Below are 19,273 nucleotides of genomic sequence, written 5' to 3' on the forward strand. Positions count from 1 at the left end.
CTTGCACCTAGTAAATGTGCAATAAATTGAACTGTTTCTGTAGTTCTTAAGGAGAAGAGCAAATGGATGTGAAAGTAGTGCTATGTGGAATTAGGGAGGCTAGAAAGAAGTTATAGTTTCCCCCACAGAGGTAGTAAGGGTCTCTGTTAGGGTAGTGGTAATAAGATAGAGTATATTTGAGGGGCATGAAAAGAAACTGGACTTGAGTTCCTCTTTAGGAGGAAGTGTTTTGGGCTTCCCCTGTGATCTTGTGTTAAACAGTTGTAATTCCTCTCTGTTTTCTTGGACTGTGTAGATGAAGATAAATTTGATTTTTTAATTTTAGTTAAGGTATTCAAAATACCCTGAGTTCCTCATTTGTATTTTAGAAGAGGATATTAGAAGTTTTGTCTGAATTACCTAATTGTCAAGAACATTTGTGATAATGGTGAGACTGGCATGTTTATTTGTTTGTTTTTGATGTCTTGGCAAATTAATGGGCTTATGAGTGATCTTGGAAGGATTCTTTTTTTTTGGCCACGCAGTGTGGCTTGTGGGATTTTAGTTCTCTGACCAGGGATTGAACCCAGGCCCTTGGCATTGAGAGAGCATGGAGTCCTAACCACTGGACCACCAGGGAATTCCCTAAATCTTAGTTTCTATTTAATCCTTAAAGAGAGAAAAATTGCCTTTTTCAAGAAGGCTAGAATTTGAAGGAAAGTACTGACACAGCTGTTTACCTTAGTCATCAAGAGTAGCTTTTAGGTCAGCTATTTAAAACAGTAATTTCTTGAAGTGTTGTTTAGTTATTTTAATATGGAAAATGCCAGAGAGTTGCTAAATGATATGGAGAGTTGTAACTGCTTTTGTGCTTTTGAGGATTTCTGTTTAGGTCAGATGTATTTGGGAAGGGAATGGACTCGTTAGCTAATTTGGGAGACTTTTGTGGGCAGTATTTAAAATAAAATTTTCACGTTTGGTTCTTTTTATCTGGAACCTAGTCTGTGAGACAGCAATGAAGTTCCTCCATAAATCTGTTTAAGCCCAAGCCTTTTAATTTGGGTTAGAAAAAAGAGCTGGCTTTTAAATGGGCGTGTCACACAATTCCTTTTCCATCTTCCCAGAACACTGAGGTTATTTATATATATATATATATATATATATATATATATATATATATATGAAATGCTTTGGGCTCCACATAAGAAAAGGCTACTTAATTTTAAAGTGTTTTGTTGTTGTTTTTTAAAAATTGTAGTAGCACTTGGGAACTAAGTGGGATTGTAGTGTGAGGTAGACACTTAACATTAGTTGCAAGAACTTTGTGGACAAAAATGACCGTGTAGGTAATAACTTGCCTTCCCCATCCCCACTTTGTTTTTCTTAAATGAACCCCTACTACTGCTTCACCACTATACCTAAGAAAATATTCGACAGTCTTTAGCATATTCCATCCCCCCAGTGTTAGGCCCTTAACATTGACGTTAGTGATTGAAGTGTTGATGCAACCTGCCAGTTATGCGGAGGTCTGGCAGTTCCTGAGAGTTTTTTCTAATATTGGGTGTATGGCTTGAAGAAGACTTAGATGTTTGTTTCCTAATTGTACTGAAACCTGCTAAGGGAGTGGTTAGCTTGGGTTTAATTGAATGTAGATAGCTTGTATCTGAGCTGGGTTGGATCCAACTGTGTGTGTGTGTGTTTGGCGTTTTGTTTGTTGCAGATGATTTGATGTATTCCTTCTCCCAGCGCACCAACTTCCAGATAAATCCCTTCCCAATATGCGCCCCCCTCCCCCCTTAATTTCTGCGTCACGGGAAGCAGGAGTTTCAGACAGGGTGGATTGATGTGTGCAGCTGATCTAATATGCAAACCTAAATCTATGCACTGTTAGGAGGGAGTGCAGTTGATTAGTCTGAGAAAAGAAGGGCGAGGCAGAGAGGCCTGGGGAGCATCTTTCTACTCTCAGGTGTCTCCGGATGGCTATTGCTGTGGAAGTCTGATGCACTCTGGGAGGTACTGCCTGGATGGGGGTCACTCCTAGTGCCCAGGCAGGGCGTGGGCGGGGGAGCAGGAGAAGGGGCGCCGCATCACCTGGCCCATCCGGGATGCCGGGCTGCAGGCTTCGGGGTGGGGGCCTGGAGAGATGGGGGCAGCTCTAACAAAGAGGAGCCGTGCCAGGGCCGGGGCCGCGGGTAGCTGGCCTATCCTGGGCGGCTGACCTCCCAGTGGGCCTCCTCAGTTGGCTGTTTGGTGAGTCGCTCCGCTGGCTCCCTGGCTCGCCATTGGCTGTGCGGACTGGAGGGGACTCGAGAAGGGCCGGGATGGAGTTGAGGGGGCGGGGCTGGCTTCCGGCGGCGAAGGGGGAGCGAGCGGTAGCCGGCTGGGGGAGGGGGTGTCGGCGCGCCGCGGAGTGCTTCGCTCAGAGAGCCTGGCACCCGGAGCAGCCGCCTCCCCCTCCCCCTGCCAAGACAGCTAGAAACCCCTTCTCTTCCATCCTCCCGGGGCTCGGGCGAGGAGGGCTGAGCTGCCCCAGGCAGGCGGGGCGGAGCCCGGAGCCCCACCAGCGCTGCGGAGCGAACCTCACCTCCCTCCCTTCCAGGGCTCAAGGTGTGTGTGCTTTTTCTAACCAACCCCGACTTCAGCCGACTTAACCTTTTGAGAAAAGGGGAAATGGAATGGGAAGTAAGAGCCCCCATCTAATCAGTTTATTTTGATTTTCTAATTCTACCCTTCATTCTTCTTTCCCTCCCTTCATCTCACCCGTGCCAGCAGGGTAAGGAGATTCAGGACTCTCATCTCTTTTTACTGATGTGTCGATGTCGGTCGCGTAGTAAAATGAACAGAAGAAAATAGAGGAGCCCTTTCTTGTGTGGCATCTGATGCAGTAAACCAAAAAAAAAAAAAAAGCAGGTTAGGATAGGAGTGGGTTTTTGGAACTGTTCTGCATCCGTGTCCATTAAGGCTGTCTTCACCATTTTCCTACTTGGGACTGCCTTAATCAGCAAAAACAATCTGAAAAGGAAGGAGGTGCTAGTGGAAAGAGGGATCAGCCCCCGTCAGATGGTGGTTAAAGGAAATCCTGATAGTTGTTAGCGATTAACTGCTGAAGTCTCTCCCCGAGTACAGTGTTACCGGCTTTGTGTAGCACTCAGCCCTGTTGGAGAAACCTAGCTAGAGCAAGCAAACTTACCTTGCCGTTACTGAAACTTAAAAGTCTTATCTTTTTCTCCATCTGTATATTTCTCATAAACAGACTCTCAGAGGGATTAGTTTCTGTCATCAAAAACCAAACTTTAAACAAATCCCGATGAATTTTGTTTAATTCATTTATTTTTTAAAGCGCCCCCCCATGAATTCGTGTGGCTGTATCATTACAATTTATATGTATGTCTTGAGTTCCTTTGCTTCTACAATGTATGCATCCCTTTTTTCTGAAGGACAGCTCATCTTCAGCCAAAATTAGGAACCTCTTTATAGGTTTTTAATTGAGAGGAAAGTTATCAGTTGAAGATAGAAAACCCAAAATTTATGATAGAAACAAAGGGAAGGTGTGTGTGTGTGTGTGTGTGTGTGTGTGTGTTGAGTGGCAGTGTTCATGGTAAACTTGTTTGGACCAGATTTATCTTAATGTTGATTAGCAAAGAGCTAGAATGCCAAAAGTGAGGAATATCAGGTTTTTTGGCAGCCATTTGGTAAGTATTAATTGAAATGATTGAGAGTTCAGTCTTGTAATCCAGGTTCAGTTTCCAGAAATTGTTCTAACTGGAATTCAGTTTTGAAGATAGAATTGATATGCTGGAGCTGTTTCACCATTTAAGCTAGATTAATATTTTTTCTTTACATTGATTTATTTTATCTCTAATCAATAAGGAACAGTTTGGGGTAAAAGCAAGTATTATAAAGACTAGGGATGATGGGGTAGGAAACCATCTCAGTTGTGGAAACTTACTAGGGATCAGGAACTTAGAATACTTTTTTTTTTAATCGCAAGTAGCCTTAATATAGAGTTGTGCAAAAAAAAAGTAGATTCACAGTAAACCTTTGTTAGATTTTGGGTTTTTAGTTTATTACCCATTTATCCCTTAAGACTCCATGAATCATATTTAAATTGAAAGGCAAAGAGAATCCCCCAGATGTTGTCTTACCCAACTTGTTATTGAGAATGAACTGTTAAAAAATCACTTTGAAGCTTTGATGGCTAGCTAGTGTATAAAACGAAGTGTAGTTTGATGTCTGAACTATATAGTAAGTTGAGGGAGTGACAAAATCCACTTGGAGGCCATGTTAAAGCATATACCACTTCAACTTGCTTCTACCAAAAAACAAGTTGTCCTCCTATTTGATATCTAGGTGTTTTTTTCTTTGTCTACTCATGAGTGAGCAGTTAATACAGCTTTATAAAGTTACATTACACTTTGCTCACTTAATGTTTTTATATTTCTATTTTCTTGACAGATTTGTGTAATCTATATTTTGTGTGGTGCAGTGATTTCCCCAAAGAATTTTTCCCAGGAGACAAAAGGCTATGTATAGGACTAATAATAGGTGTGTATCTATACTGATCTCCAGTTATCATTTAAGGGGGATGGAAATTCAGATTTGGTCCTCTGCAAAGAAACAATTATATGAAGGCATGACTTTCCATAATCTCTTAGGTTGAGGGTACATGGTGCAGCTGAGGTTCAGTCCACTGATTTTTCTTTAGCAATCTGTTTTTATCCATCCTGCTTATTTCTGTGAGTCACAGCTTAGAATGTGTTAAGAAAAAGGGCCCTATGTGCTCTCTAAAGGGAGACTCAAGCCCAATCCCCCATTCGCATCAGAAGTATAAAATGGTCCCCTTGAGAAGGTGAAGGAAAAGATTGGACTCTTGGCGTTGTTTGATTCTCATGATAATCAGCTTGAGTGTTGTCAGGTTTGGAATTGGGAAAAGCTTGCTCAAGGTGAGAAAATATTAGAGGCAAAAAGACCTGGGAGACAATGAATGCATTCATATGGAGATGCGGCTGGTGGTAGTTTTTAGCTTTTCTGCTCTATCAGTCAGGTGTCTGAGACAATATTTTGTGTGTTTAAGCACAACCCCCTCCCCCAAAGGTTGACTCTTGGAAACTGAATCTTTTGAGGAAGTTTTTTGCTGTCTGAATCCGGAGGGTAGAGGACGTGGTGGAGTCTGTTATCTGTTCATGGCTTAGATAAGGACATGGAATTGATTTCTGGTGAGTTACTGAACTCTTCCTAATGAATGGTTGCTAGGCAGAGTGCATCTCAATCAGTTTAATCCTCAATAGTTTACAGGTCTGCTCTTGGTGAGGGGCCAGAGCTGTCTTTCTAATGATACTGCCCTTTAAGAATCCTGTTGGATGTGCATATATGTTGCTCAGTGGTTCAAAAAGAAAAAAAAAAAAACTAGAATAACTTGTGTGTTTCATTTCATCCATCTAAAATAACTTAGCTTTTGGTAACCTGGGTCAGCATTATCATTAACTTCTCTCCTGGATCAAGTGGTGGGATGAAGTTGCTCTCCAATGTTAAGATACCACTATTCGATTATCTTTGAGTTTGTAACTAGTAAGGCAGTGAACTAATACATTCATTTTGGAAACAGGCCAGTGATAGCACTGCACTTGGGCCTGGATGGATGGAAAAATAGGACAGAGTAAACAATTGAGGGCATAAATAATGAATCTTCCAACTGAGCCCTGGGAGAATGAAGGAGATTATCCTCAGAGCTGTTCAATCTGTCAGTGAAAGGAGAAGAGTCCACTGAATTAATTACCCTGACTTGTTTGATAGTGCACTTATTATGGGATTGTTAGAGCCATTCAAAATAGAGTTGCCTTTTAGATATAAACTTTTAATCCATCATTTTTTTTTTTTAAGCCAGACAGACAACCAAATAGCTCATCTGTTTCTTAGAATCCAGGCCTTTGCTCCCTCCCCCAACTTTTTTTCTGTATTAGCATTTTATGAATACTGGACAGTCCTTTTGTTTGGCCACATCTTAGAATTTTGCTTAATTAGAGATTTCATCATCTGTAAATATATATAGTAATAGAAGAGAGGACCTGAGCCTGGCTCAAAGGAATTATTTGGTACCTTGAGTACATATTATATTGTACCTTGAAATTAAATGTCGGGTTGTAGGGTATAATATATAACAACTCACAAAAGGTTAAGACAAGAATTCCTTCAGCCCAAGAATCATTTCCAGTATTAACATAAATATTTTTACTTTTGGATTAGTTTTCATCCAATGAATTAAATAAGCACTCTCTTAGTGGTCTCAGCATTTCTCTGAGGTAGGGAAAACTAATGCCTCAAGAATGTCTAAATAACTTAGAAAGTGATTTATTTGGTAGTGAAGCCAGACCCAGAGCCAAGGTCTCTGAATTTCTAATATATTTAATTATTTTCTCCAAGAACTCCTTTCAGGGTCCCTATTTGAAATGATTGAAATTTTCCTATCTCTACCCTGAGAAGGTGTTTTTATTTCTCTAGTTGTGAAGAGAATCCAAAGACCAAGATGCCATTATCAGTCAAGAGGAGAAAGGTTCAGGATGAGGTGTTGGAGGAATAAAAGCGATGTAAAGGAAAGGCCAAATTGAAGTTTTATTAAATTTGGTGCCAATGGATCCAGGGCGGGTGTGGGGGTGTGTGGCTGATTAGATCAAATTTAGTCATAGACTGAGTTTGTTGCATTTAAGCCTAGCTGAAAGGGGCAGGAGGCATCTTTACCAACATACAGGCAGAACTCTAGTTAAGGGTTCATTCCTGATCAGAGAATACAGTCAGTTCTTGATTATTCATGCAGAAGGTCAAACAGGCAAAGTATAGACAAGTAAAATCCAAAGATATCCCTAGGCCACATTTTTAAGCAATAGCTTTAACTTCCTCTGCTTTTTAACTGCGATTTTCCAGCTGAACAAACTGATTAAAATTTTGTTTCTTTGTCTGGTCATTCAAGAGACAAGTAGGTGAGATTGCCACCAGCTTGGTTTACACTCAGTTTCTTTCTTCTTTTTTTTTTTTTTTTTTTTTTTTTTTTGTGGTACGCTGGCCTCTCACTGTTGTGGCCTCTCCCGTTGCGGAGCCCAGGCTCTGGACGGCCATGGCTCACGGGCCCAGCCGCTCTGCAGTATGTGGGATCTTCCCAGACCAGGTCACGAACCCATGTCCCTTGCATCAGCAGGCAGACTCTCAACCACTGCGCCACTAGGGAAGCCCTACACTCAGTTTCTTAATTGTCAAGGGTAGTGTATAGCTTAAAACAGAACCTAGAAAAGTTCAGCTCAGTTTTGTATCCTTGAGACAGTTTGTTTTATTTACTATTTTAAGACTTGACCTTTGCTATAGGACATAATTATACTGAGGTTCTGTGGAAAACTGAGATTTTCCAGGTAAATCATAAATCTTGATACTGGCATGTTTTCTTTGTTGGTGTCTTCTTGCTCCACAGATATGCAAATCATTCATCATATGTGGGCAAGCTGTAGATAGCCAAGCCAAAGAAGAACTATTACCAAAGTAAACCCCTTTTCTAACACTGGGCTCTGTGTACTCTAATGATGGGAGCTGTTGGCCGAAATGAAATCCATTTACACATTAGATTGTGATCAAAGAAGTACTATAAATTACAGATTCAAAACTGAGTATTTCTTTAAGCGCTGTTTGGTGGGAAAATGTTCTCTCTCTCTCTTTAGTGGAAGATCTACTGAATATTACAGCAGATTTAAAAGACAGTGTTTCATAACCACTCTTTAATTCTTGGCTCTAACTCAGCAAAGTGGTTTTGAGAATCAGTTGCTGATCTGAGTGAAAATCAGATTTTATGCCACTTGCAAAATTGAAGTGATTTACACAGCATCCCTGTTGCTTCAGAGGAGAATCATAAGCATTATTACTCACAACTTAATTTTTTTTCTTTCCTTCCAAAAAAGCTAAAGTACTTCTGCCATTGGCATTTCATTTATCACTAACTATGTAAAGGATAGCACTTAATCTATTTTAAAAGGAAAGGGGTATCAAGACTATGAGAAGTTAAAGGCAGCTCATCCCAGGTCACAGTATATCAATGGAAAAGTCACATTTCCTGGGTTCCTGAATGGGCCTTCTGTATCACCCAGCTATTCAGCGGGAAGTGGTTTTACTATTATTAAGACATTAATTTTGTAGCTGTGAAGGTACTCGTTTGGCTTTTGCTTATCTTATTCTCCCAGAACCTCTTTCATTCAACAGAAAGTGGGACCAGTGGATTAATGAAGAATCCATATCTTGGTTCTGACCTGTCGTGCCAGGTGTTGTTGTACATTCACTAAAGTGCTTTACTGAGGATTTTAGTACTTAGGCTTCATTCAGTCCCTGTGAGGTATGGTACGATTGGAGTGTGATACTGTGTTAGAACATTTCTCCAGAGAGATGAAAGGAACCTTTCCTCTTAAGAAAAGTGCTTTGCCTATTTCCATATCCTGTGGCAAAATTAAGTTGGAACAAGTTGCTTTTTCAGCAAGCTATATTTTAATTTTTGCCTCTTTTCCAGTTGCCTCTTTTTCAGTTGGAACAAATGTCCCAACTGAAAAGTGTCGTTCTTATCATTCATAGGATGTTCTGGAGAGATTGTTCCTTAGTGCACCTAGAAGTGAGAGGCTGATGCCACTTCAGTCTGCATGCCAATTTTGTAGCTCTCTAAAATTCTGTTTCTACCAGCTCCCTCCATCCCCCTATCTGTCCACAGCTGCTCATCTTTCAGCTCCCCACAACTAGAGAAATGCTAGTATTTATTAAAGTCAGAGTTGCATCCGGCAGCAATCTTTGTGTGTGTGCTGGTGGGCTTGAATTTTTGCATTATTTCTTGAAGAGTATTTCAGCATTACAGAAACAAAATTTTCCTGTTCAAAACAAGTTGATCAATTGCCTCCCCCCTCCCCCCGGTACACGGGCTTCTCACTGTTGTGGCCTCTCCCGTTGCGGAGCACAGGCTCCGGATGCGCAGGCTCAGTAGCCATGGCTCACGGTCCCAGCTGCTCCGCGGCATGTGGGATCTTCCCGGACCAGGGCACGAACCCGTGTCCCTTGCATCGGCAGGCGGATTCTCAACCACTGCGCCACCAGGGAAGCCCGATCAATTGCTTTTTATTAAATGTGCAAGTACCTAAGAGTTAAACTTGAAATGAGAGGGGGGAAAAAACTATTTTAGTTATAGTTTAATTGCTAAAAAAAGATCTCTTATGTAATTAAAAGCTGTACTGCTGCCTTACACTGAAACTAGCAGATAAAGCATGGAGAAAGTACAGTTTCTCAGTGAGGACCACACTCTGACTATGCTATTTAAGGTTGCTGCCCCATCCAGTCTTCCTCATCTCCTTACACTGCTTCATTTGTTGTGTTTTTTGTTTTTGTTTTTGTTTTTTGCGGTACGCAGGCCTCTCACTGTTGTGGCCTCTCCCGTTGCGGAGCACAGGCTTCGGACGCGAAGGCTCAGTGGCCATGGCTCACGGGCCCAGCCGCTCCGCGGCATGTGGGCTCTTCCCGGACCGGGGCACGAACCCACGTCCCCCGCATCGGCAGGCGGACTCTCAACCACTGCACCACCAGGGAAGCCCTGGGTGCCTTCTCTTGTTGCAGAGCATGGGCTCTAGGCGCACGGGCTTCAGTAGTTGTGGCACTTGGGCTCAGTAATTGTGGCTCGCGGGCTCTAGAGTGCAGGCTCAGTCGTTGTGGCACACGGGCTTAGTTGCTCTGTGGCATGTGGGATCTTCCTGGACCAGGCTCGAACCCATGTCCCCTGCATTGGCAGGCAGATTCTTAACCACTGCGCCACCAGGGAAGCCCATGACAGACATTTTATAATATGTAAATATGAAGGAACATTGTATAAAGATAGATGACTAGCTCTTATTCACCTACACGAGGGCAAAGGAATAGGCTGAAACTTCTGAACAACGAAAATGAGACATGCAGAAGAATTTACTGATTTTGAGAATAAACACTGGAACAGGTGACCAAAGAGGGATGGTTTCTCAGAATGATTTTCAACACTGGCACCATGTTGGCGGCAATGGTGAGAATGGAAAGAGCACAGAGCCAGGAGTCAGAAAATCTGGTTGTAGTCCAGGCACTTACTAGCTTTTCCTAATTTCTTTATCTGTGAAAATGGCACTAATGATACCTGCCCAGACTATCTCAGGGCATTTGAGAAAATTAAGTTAGAGAATCAATGTGAAAGCACTTTGAAAATTATAAACCTCTCTACAAATGTAAGCAATTGTTAATGATTTTACAAAACCACCTCTGTAAGTGATTTAGAATCTTGGACTCTGGAAATTGGGTTTAGTGGTCATCTAGTCCAAATTCTTAGCTACTGAAAGTAAACTACTTTCCGTCATTCTTAATGAATGGGTCATTGCTTTTGCTTTAGCGTTTCTAGTGCTGTGCCACTGTTGAATAAGCTCAAATTATTGTTTATGTTCACTGAAAATTGCCTTTCTTCAGACTTTATTAACCTATTTTTGATCTCTGGAGCTCAGAGATAAAGCTGCTCCCTCCTTTGTATGACAGCCCTCTTATGACACCTTTACTTGAGATCTTCATCATCTCTCACCTCCAAATCACTATAGCCACTTAAATGACTTCTGCCATCTCCCATTTGTCTTTCACACTTCCAGCAGATTTATTTAAAATAGACATCTGATCATGTTACTGTCCTTAAAACCTGTTCCTATCTCCCCATGGCTTCAGGATAAAGTCTGACATTAGCTAATAATAGTTATAACTACCATCATTGAGCATAGGCACTGTACTAAGCACTTTATAAATATAATCTCATTTAATCATCACAATTAGTCTATAAGATATCAGGGCTACTTTTCTGCTGATTTATTTATTTTTATTTTTAAATTTTTTGGGGCTGCGTTGGATCTTCGTTGCTGTGTGTGGGCTTCTCATTATGGTGGCTTCTCTTGTTGCAGAGCACAGGCTCTAGGCGTGTGGGCTTCAGTAGTTGTGATGCATGGGCTTAGTTGCTCCATGGCATGTGGGATCTTCCCGGAGCAGGGCTTGAACCTGTGTCCCCTGCATTGGCAGGCGGATTCTTAACCACTGTGCCACTAGGGAAGCCCCTGCTGATTTATTTTTAATCTGCTATTCTTTTTTTTTTTAATTTTAATTTTTTGTACGCAGGCCTCTCACTGCTGTGGCCTCTCCCATTGCAGAGCACAGGCTCCGGACATGCAGGCTCAGCGGCCATGGCTCACAGGCCCAGCCGCTCCGCGGCATGTGGGATCTTCCCAGACTGGGGCACAAACCCATGTCCCCTGCATCGGCAGGTGGACCCTCAACCACTGCGCCACCAGGGAAGCCCCTAATCTGCTATTCTGTCCCTGTAGTATAAAATATAAGGCTCTTCATAATTTAACACATCAGGCTCATCTCCAGGTTTAGCCCATACACCCGACACTCTCCTCTCCATATCAGACCACTTGTGGTTCCCCAAACAAGCCAGTTAGTTGTACAACTGCATGCCTTTCATTATGCTAGCTTTCTCTGTGTAGAGTGGCCTACCTGTCTCAATCTGGTAAATTCTTGCTCAGCCTTCAGTGACCCATATTGTTTTCTCCCATCTTTCTCATTGTTTCCTGGAAGTATTTTTTTCATTATTTGGGTTTTCAAACAACTCTGTTTTCCTTCCTTCCTTCCGTCCTTCCTTTCCTGAAGTTTAATTATTTATTTATTATTTTAAAAATATTTATTATTTATTTGGCTGTGCTGCTGGGTCTTCGTTGTGGCATGCAGGATCTTCAGTTGCGACATGTGAACTCTTAGTTGCAGCACGCGGGATCTAGTTCTCTGACCAAGGATCAAACATGGGCCCCCTGCATTGGGAGTGTAGAGTCTTAGCCACTGAACCACCAGGGAAGTCCCTCCTGAGGTTTAATTGATAAACAATATGATATTAGTTTTATGTGTACAACATAATGATTTGATATTTGTATATATTATGAAATGATCACATTAATCACATACCTCATCAAGATTTTGTCTTCCATATCTGTATTCCTAATACATAGTACTACTACTACCATAGTGCCTAGTGTATCATAGGTGCCCAGCGAATTAATGAATGAATGAATGACATTCCTACTAAGTGTCCTCTTTTTCAGGTTAAACTCCTGTTTCACTTTACTATCCATATTACAGTTTCTAGATCCTTCTCTCTTTTACATACTGGATGAGATATTCTTAGGCTTTTCCATATTTCATATCAGAAAAATGTTGTATTTTGATGACTAGAGGAAGTAAACTGCAACCTTCCAAAATAACTTTTATTGAAAAGTATACCAAATGGACAGTTGGTCCTCCTGCTTCCTTGGGGATGGTTCTGATTGCATTAGTAATTTCTCTAGCCACCTCCTTGCTGGGATAGAGCCCAGACCACCTAAGAAAAAATAAGCAGAGGTAGCACTTTGTACTTGTTTTTCTCTTTTACATTCTGTCACCTCAGGAGGTTACTGCCTTCTGCCCACTTTACAGGTCATTGTAGATATAAAGACCACAATTTTCCCCTTTTGTAAGAGTGGCTACCTAAGATGCTATAATACCCGTAGGAGTCTCAGTCTCTTGGACTGTAGACAGAATTGAAAAGCGGAGAGTCTGATACTAATTCCAGGGGAAAGGGCACAGTTCTTGTCCAGAATTGAAGGCAGATGAGTCAGGCAGTAGGAATCTATCAACTCCGAAGTCAGTTCAGAAGCGATTTAATCTTTGCCATTGAAGCAGATCTGCAATGCCATTTGCTTGTCTAAAAATGAGATTACCCAGGATTCTCTTACAAGAAGATAAATTATTTGTGTAACAGTAGCTCCCAGCCTTGCATAGTGTCTCTTCTTACTACCACATGCTAGTGGCATGGAGAACATCTCGTGTATAGTACTAAGGTGTGGAGATCAGACCACATTGCTTTACTTAGGGTGTCCGGGGAAAGTCAACAATTCTCAGCAACTCTCAGCCTTAATGGGCTTGGTTATTGTTAAAATTCATCTTTATCCAAGGAAGTGTTGGTTAATGATTTTTCTCTTGGCCCAACATGCCTGGGCATTAGCTGGAATTGCTGAGTGATTTGTAGTGGGGAAGCCATGAGAGCAATTTCTTGTTTGTCCACAGATTATCATTAGCAGTTTGGTTTGCATATTGAAGGAGCATGAGAAGTGGGCTCTTCGCCAGTTGCAGCTTCCCTATGACTAGTGCGTTAGTTCAGTTGTGTCCAATTAACTTTTATGGCAGACAGTGGTGATAATTACTTGCGAGTCAGTCTTTTGGCTGCAGTTATCCTAAGGCTGAAGTATGAACTTGATGGATTTTAATAACCAGAGTGACATGTTTCACTCCCTTACTCCACTGTAGTTACTTTATTTTCCAGACTTCTTTTAGATAGGAGGTCAAAGCATTGTAAAAATCCACTTCAGAATTAAAACATATTGTCCTTCTTTTGAAGAGCTGTGTAGGATCATATTTTAAAAGAATCTACTAGGAGCAGCCTTAATGGCTTTTTATATTCTGACATCATACCCTTGAGTTCATTGCTGCTTATCATGGGAGAATAGACTGAGATGGAACTAAATGTCATTCACAGGAGTATGTGCTTATTGTAAGATAATAGTAATTAGCAAGGTGCAGTTTAGTCCTCTGCTTGCACTAAAAGTGCAAAAGAAAACTTTGGGGCACTAAAGTCAGTATGGGGACTTCCCCGGTGGCGCAGTGGTTAAGAATCCACCTGCCAATGCACGCGACACGGGTTTGATCCCTGGTCCAGGAAGATCCCACATGCCACGGAGCAACCAAGCCTGTGTGCCACAACTACTGAGCCTGCTCTCTAGAGCCCATGAGCCAGAACTACTGAGCCTGTGCACCTAGAGCCCGTGCTCCGCAACAGCATCCACCGCAGTGTGAAGCCTGAGAACCACAACGAAGAGTAGCCCCCGCTCGCCACAACTAGAGAAGCCCGCACGCAGCAATGAGGACCCAGCACAGCCAAAATAATAATAATAATAAATTAAAAATTAAAAAAAATAAAGTCAGTATGACACTAAGGACACGTTTCTTTAGCTCTATAGGAATTTTAATTTGTGATTTTTAAAAGACAGTTGCATAATGTCTTTGGAAACAATCCTTGCTAGGTAGAGAAAGAGGGAAGAAACAAAAGGAAATAGTTTGCCTTTCTCTAAAGATGATAAAGTTCCTTTGCTACTTCCCCTTTCTCTGTTGTTTGACGGTTACTCTGAATTGGCTTGTAAGCAACGTTTTCTCTCTTTAACACGAAAAGAGTGAAGCTGATTCCAGAGGGCTGTTCCTCGATCTCTAGGTGACTTGCTGCTGCTTTCATTCTGGATGTTGTTGCTCACCTTAGTGTCCTTTGTTGCTAGGCTCTCTTCCCAAGGGCCTATCAGTCTCCTTAGATATTTTCATGGATGTGGCTGCATAAAAATTTTGTTGAGGATAAGTTGCCAAAGAGTATGGCCATGCACTTTAAGAGTCTACTTTTAGGGAGGGTGGGAGGGAGGGAGACGCAAGAGGGAAGAGATATGGGAACATATATATATGTATAACTGATTCACTTTGTTGTAAAGCAGAAACTAACACACCATTGTAAAGCAATTATACTCCAATAAAGATGTTAAAAAAAAAAAAAGAGTCTGCTTTTGTTAGTGTTTGTTTAAAGTAAGGGAAGGGGAATTCCCTGGTGGTCCAGTGGTTAGGACTTGGAGCTTTTATTGCCGTGGGTCCGGGTTCAATCCCTGGTCCCTGGTTCAGGACCTAAGATCCTACAAGCCGCGTGGCACAGCCAAAGAAAGGGGTGGGGGGAGAAAGTTCATGGCTGCTTTGAGACAGGCTATAATATAGTTGTTCCTCTTCCAAAACTTCCATGATCACCCTAAATAGGAAAGAAGAGGAAAGGATGAGTGATAAACATCTTTGTACTACTTCAAAGCTCTTCATTGATTGTTACTGAAAACCTTTCTGCTGTAGAATAACGAAGACTCTGCCTGCCAGCTGCTGCCGGTGTGAAAGTAGAGAAGCTAGTTATAGTTGCTACATTTCAGGAAGTCTGGAGATAAAGCTTATGATGTCATTTGAAACTTTTTGTATGGTGGGAGGAAAGTGTCAAAACCCTGTTAACAGTCCAGAAGATATAACAAGGCTTTCCCTTGGAGCATAGGTTATATGTGTTTAGAAGGAAAGGCCTTGAAAAACTCTTTCTAAAACATGAACTTGATGGAGTTGTTAGTGAATGTCAGGCCTAAAGAAAGGAGGGTCATTAATAGTGCCTCCTTCAGGATAAGACATTGCTTTTGGAATCTTTCTAAAGGTGAAATTTTCCATCTTTAGAATAAGAGAGTTGTATGAATGCCACTTAGTGGAAGCATTGCCAGAACAGAGTGGAGGTTGAGAGAGAATTTGAAGTGCAGGCACAGGAGAAAATGTTATTCAGATAAGTGTTGAAAAGAAATTAGAAGTTGATGAGGCAGAAAGATACAGGAAACCTATTCCAGAAGACAAGAACCGCAGTGTCGGCACTCACCAATTCAGAGATGTCACCTGCGTTGAGATAAAATGAGAATGGTTTCTAACAGACCACTCTTTTCATCTCTTCTTTATGACCTCCACACACCCCCCCTTCAGATTTCAACACTGCTATCTTGGTTTTTTTGTTTGTTTTAACAATTTTAGTAAAAGATTTGGAAACAGGGACTTCCCTGGTGGCGCAGTGGTTTGAATCCACCTGCCAATGCAGGGGACACCGGTTTGATCCCTGGTCCGGGAAGATCCCACATGCCGCGAAGCACCTAATCCCGTGTGCTGGAACTACTGAGCCTGTGCTCTGGAGCCCGTGAGCCACAACCGCTGAGCCCGTGTGCCACAACAACTGAAGTCCACACACCTAGAGCCCGTGTTCCACAGCAAGAGAAGCCACCGCAATGAGAAGCCCGCGCACCGCAACGAAGAGTAGCCCCCGCTCACCGCAACTAGAGAAAGCCCGCGCAGCAATGAAGACCCAGAGCAGCCAAAAAAAAAAAAAAATTGGAAACAATCTCACATTTATAGAAGAGTTGCAAGTACAGTACAGAGAATATTTTTCTTCCTTAAATCATTTGAGAATAAGTTGCTGACTTGATGCATCATCATCCCTGAATACTTTGGTGTTTATCTTCTACAAACAAGAACGAACATTCTCCAACATTATCACAATTCAGCCATCAAAATCAGGAAGTTAACACTGACACATTGCCATCATATAATTCTCAGACCCCCTTCAAATGTTGCTAGCTGTACCAGCAATGTTCTTTATTACAAAAAGGGTCCAGTTGAGGATCATAGCTTGCATTTATTTCTTATGTCTTCTTGGTCTCCTTCAATTTGGAACAGTTTTTTAGGCCTTCTTTGATGTTCACGGCCTTGACACTACTGACAGTTATTTTGTAGAAAGTCCTCAATTTAGGATTGTCTTATGGTTCCTCGTGTTTAACTTAGGTTATATGTCTTTAACAGGAATATCACAGGAGTGATGCTGTGTTCTTCATTGCATAATTTCAAGAAGTGCAGAATTTTTATTTGTCCCGTTACTGGGAATGTTTGATCACTTGGTTAAGGTGGTGCCTGCTAGGCATTTCCAGTGTAAAGTTACTCTTTTCCCTTTGTAATTACTAAGTATTTTGGGAGGAGACAATTTGAAACTATGCAAATATCCTTCTCCTCTTAAGCCTTTCAGTTTACTAGTTTATTTATATTAGTATGGACTCGTGATTTCCTATTTTATTCATCTTATTACATTTTATTAAATTTAGTCTGTTATCTTTATTTACTTTGATGTTCCAATTATCCCAGATTTTGCCAGTAAATCAGGGGAAAAAAATACATAACTATATGTTTAACCTTAAAGATGCCCAAGTGATTTGCTGTCCTTTTATTTCAAAGGTTTGGCTGACACTAACCCAAACTAAAATCTTTTGAACAGTGGTAGAAAAAAAAGTTTCTAATTATTCTATTCCTAGTATATGCTTCCTTCACTCAGGTGTATCCATTCCCTGTTCCCTCTAATTTCTACTGTGTAAACTTATCTTTCTGGAGTTTCCCTCACCAGCTGAGCATACTGTAGCTTCTGTGTTCTTTGACATGTCACCATTATTCTTTGAGTACTTCCTTTCCTGCACAGTAGTATGTACCAGCCTCATCTAGTACTTTCTCTGCCTCAGCCATTTCTCCAAGAAGCCTTTGTTTCTGTTAGTGGAGGATTTAGTATTTAGAAGGCAAGATCTGAGCAGACCCTATTGGGGCTCATTGTTATTGAATGGGAAGTAGTCGCTGCGTCCATCCCCTCTGGGGATGTTCTCACACCACTTGGGTTCTGGCTCCCCACATCAGGGCTCCCCACCCTCAACTTTGTGGATACCCTCCTCACTCTGTACTCTGTTTGGGTACCTTCTCTTTCTAATCCAGTTGAAACAGAGGGAATTGGGTGAAAGTTGGTTAGGACACTTAGTTGGTGAGGGAGACCCACCAACAAGAAGTTGACGGAGTTGAAATTACGACAGTGAATAGGTACACTGAGTAAAGGAGGCATGTACCAGGAATAGAAGAGCTGTGAACTGGTTTTCTGCCGCTGTCTATAAAATGTTAATTTGTGTAGTGTTAGCCATTTCTTTGAGGTATCTTTGAGGTAAAGGAAGACAGACCATTTAGACATCTGTAAGATAAAACGTGTATTTATATGCTTTTTCCTGATTCTCTCAATGCTAAAGTAATCTTGAGTTAAATTGCTTTGTTTGGGTGGCACTTAATATTTCGTATAAGACACATATTTGACCAGTTAGAACTGGTCACACACTGACATATAACAATGATGAATGATTATGGAATTTCTCAGGGCCAGTCTGCTGATGGGTTGATCTGTGAGTGAGCTATAGTACTTTGAGTCCTTGAAAAATTTAAACTACTTTGTTAGTTTTTGTTTTGTTTCCTAAGGCAGTTCCTGAAATGAGGAAGCCTCCTAAAGCTAAGTTCAGAATCTTATTTCTCTGGGTGTTTACTCTAGCTATCAAAGTATTCTTCCAGCAGGGACAGGGACTGTCTCTCTGTTCTCTCTTCTTCCTGTGGATATAGCCAGTATTCTGAATTTCATTATCCAGTTGTGGTAGTTTGCAGGGTATGGGAGGAGGTGTTGCTCCTCTTCCTCAGTAAGCTTTCAGTTCCTGGGTCCTTTTGAGGTTTAGCAGCCTCTCCTGCTTTCAGAAACACCTTTAGCTTCAGATGCCTGGTAATTCCTTGGATATGTGGAGTGAGAGCCATAAAGCTTTAAGGGATAGTGAGTCTTAGTGAAATGGCAAGGCAAGATCTTTTGATTTTCACTAAGGCTATAGAAACCCTCCCCCAAAGTTGTTATACATCAGAATTCCTCATGGTCCTCTACTCAGGCTGGGGCAGAAGGAAGGGCCTAAATGAACAGAACGTATTAGTGTATCTATCATGCCTTGCCCTATTACCTTAAAATCTGCCTATTGCCACACTAACCCTAATAATACTAATACAGTGAAGGGTGATGTGTTTACTGTACGCATAACTTCATTCCCTACCTGTGCTGAATTTACCAGCCTTACTGAAACTCTACACTAGAAATCTAAGGCACATAAGCTCAAGGTATTGTGTACAGAGAACTAGTTCTAAGAAGGTAACAGACCAAATGAATATATGGTGGATATAGTAGATGCATAGCCGTGGAAAAATGTGAGCTCCTTTTCTCCCCCCCCAAATTTAGAACATCTTAAAAAGCAGAGGGATGCTTCCCGTCAGAGACGCTGGTGGGCTGTATGCTGCCCAGCTCCATCATAGTGTGTGTGTCCAAAATGGAAACTGACTTAGAAGAGGTATGAGTTGAGAGTACATTGAGAGTTAGTCCTGGTTTACTTCTCACATTCAGGAAAGAGCATGAGAATAGGAAGGGAAGTGTTTTCTGTACGAGGATTGAGAATGAGAGATAACTGTGTTTGATCATTACTTGTAGTATTCTCTGATACAGTTTCCTCAGTGTGAATGATAGAGCGGTCCCCTGGGGAAGAAAGTCTGACCACTCGAACCTAAAGTCTTTCTTTGCCTTTATGTAGTCACTTTCCCAATGCAGTCTTACCTTGGTTATAGTTGCTGCCCCACCCCCTTTTTTAAAAGGAATTTTCACTAAAAGCTGATTCCAAAGTGTTAGGCTAGCCAAAGAGTTACAGAGTATAATAGTATAATAGAGTTACAGAGCGAA

General features: G+C 41.6%; 1 protein-coding gene across 8 annotated transcripts in view; it reads left to right on the forward strand.

Moving 5' to 3' along the window:
• Window positions 1-19,273, forward strand: part of FAM222B (family with sequence similarity 222 member B) — a 75,462-nt gene that overhangs the window by 33,488 nt on the left and 22,701 nt on the right. Inside the window, exon 1 of one of the 8 annotated variants that reach the window (XM_059047318.2) lies at window positions 2,320-2,586. The exons of 6 other annotated variants lie outside the window; for them this stretch is intronic. The gene's annotated coding sequence lies outside the window, so the exon portion shown is untranslated. Of the gene's footprint in view, window positions 1-2,319; window positions 2,587-19,273 lie in introns of those variants that run through there. One more of the 8 variants, XM_059047315.2, reaches the window with a different exon arrangement.

The sequence above is a fragment of the Kogia breviceps genome, chromosome 19, assembly GCF_026419965.1.
Source record: "Kogia breviceps isolate mKogBre1 chromosome 19, mKogBre1 haplotype 1, whole genome shotgun sequence".
NCBI lineage: Eukaryota > Metazoa > Chordata > Mammalia > Artiodactyla > Physeteridae > Kogia > Kogia breviceps.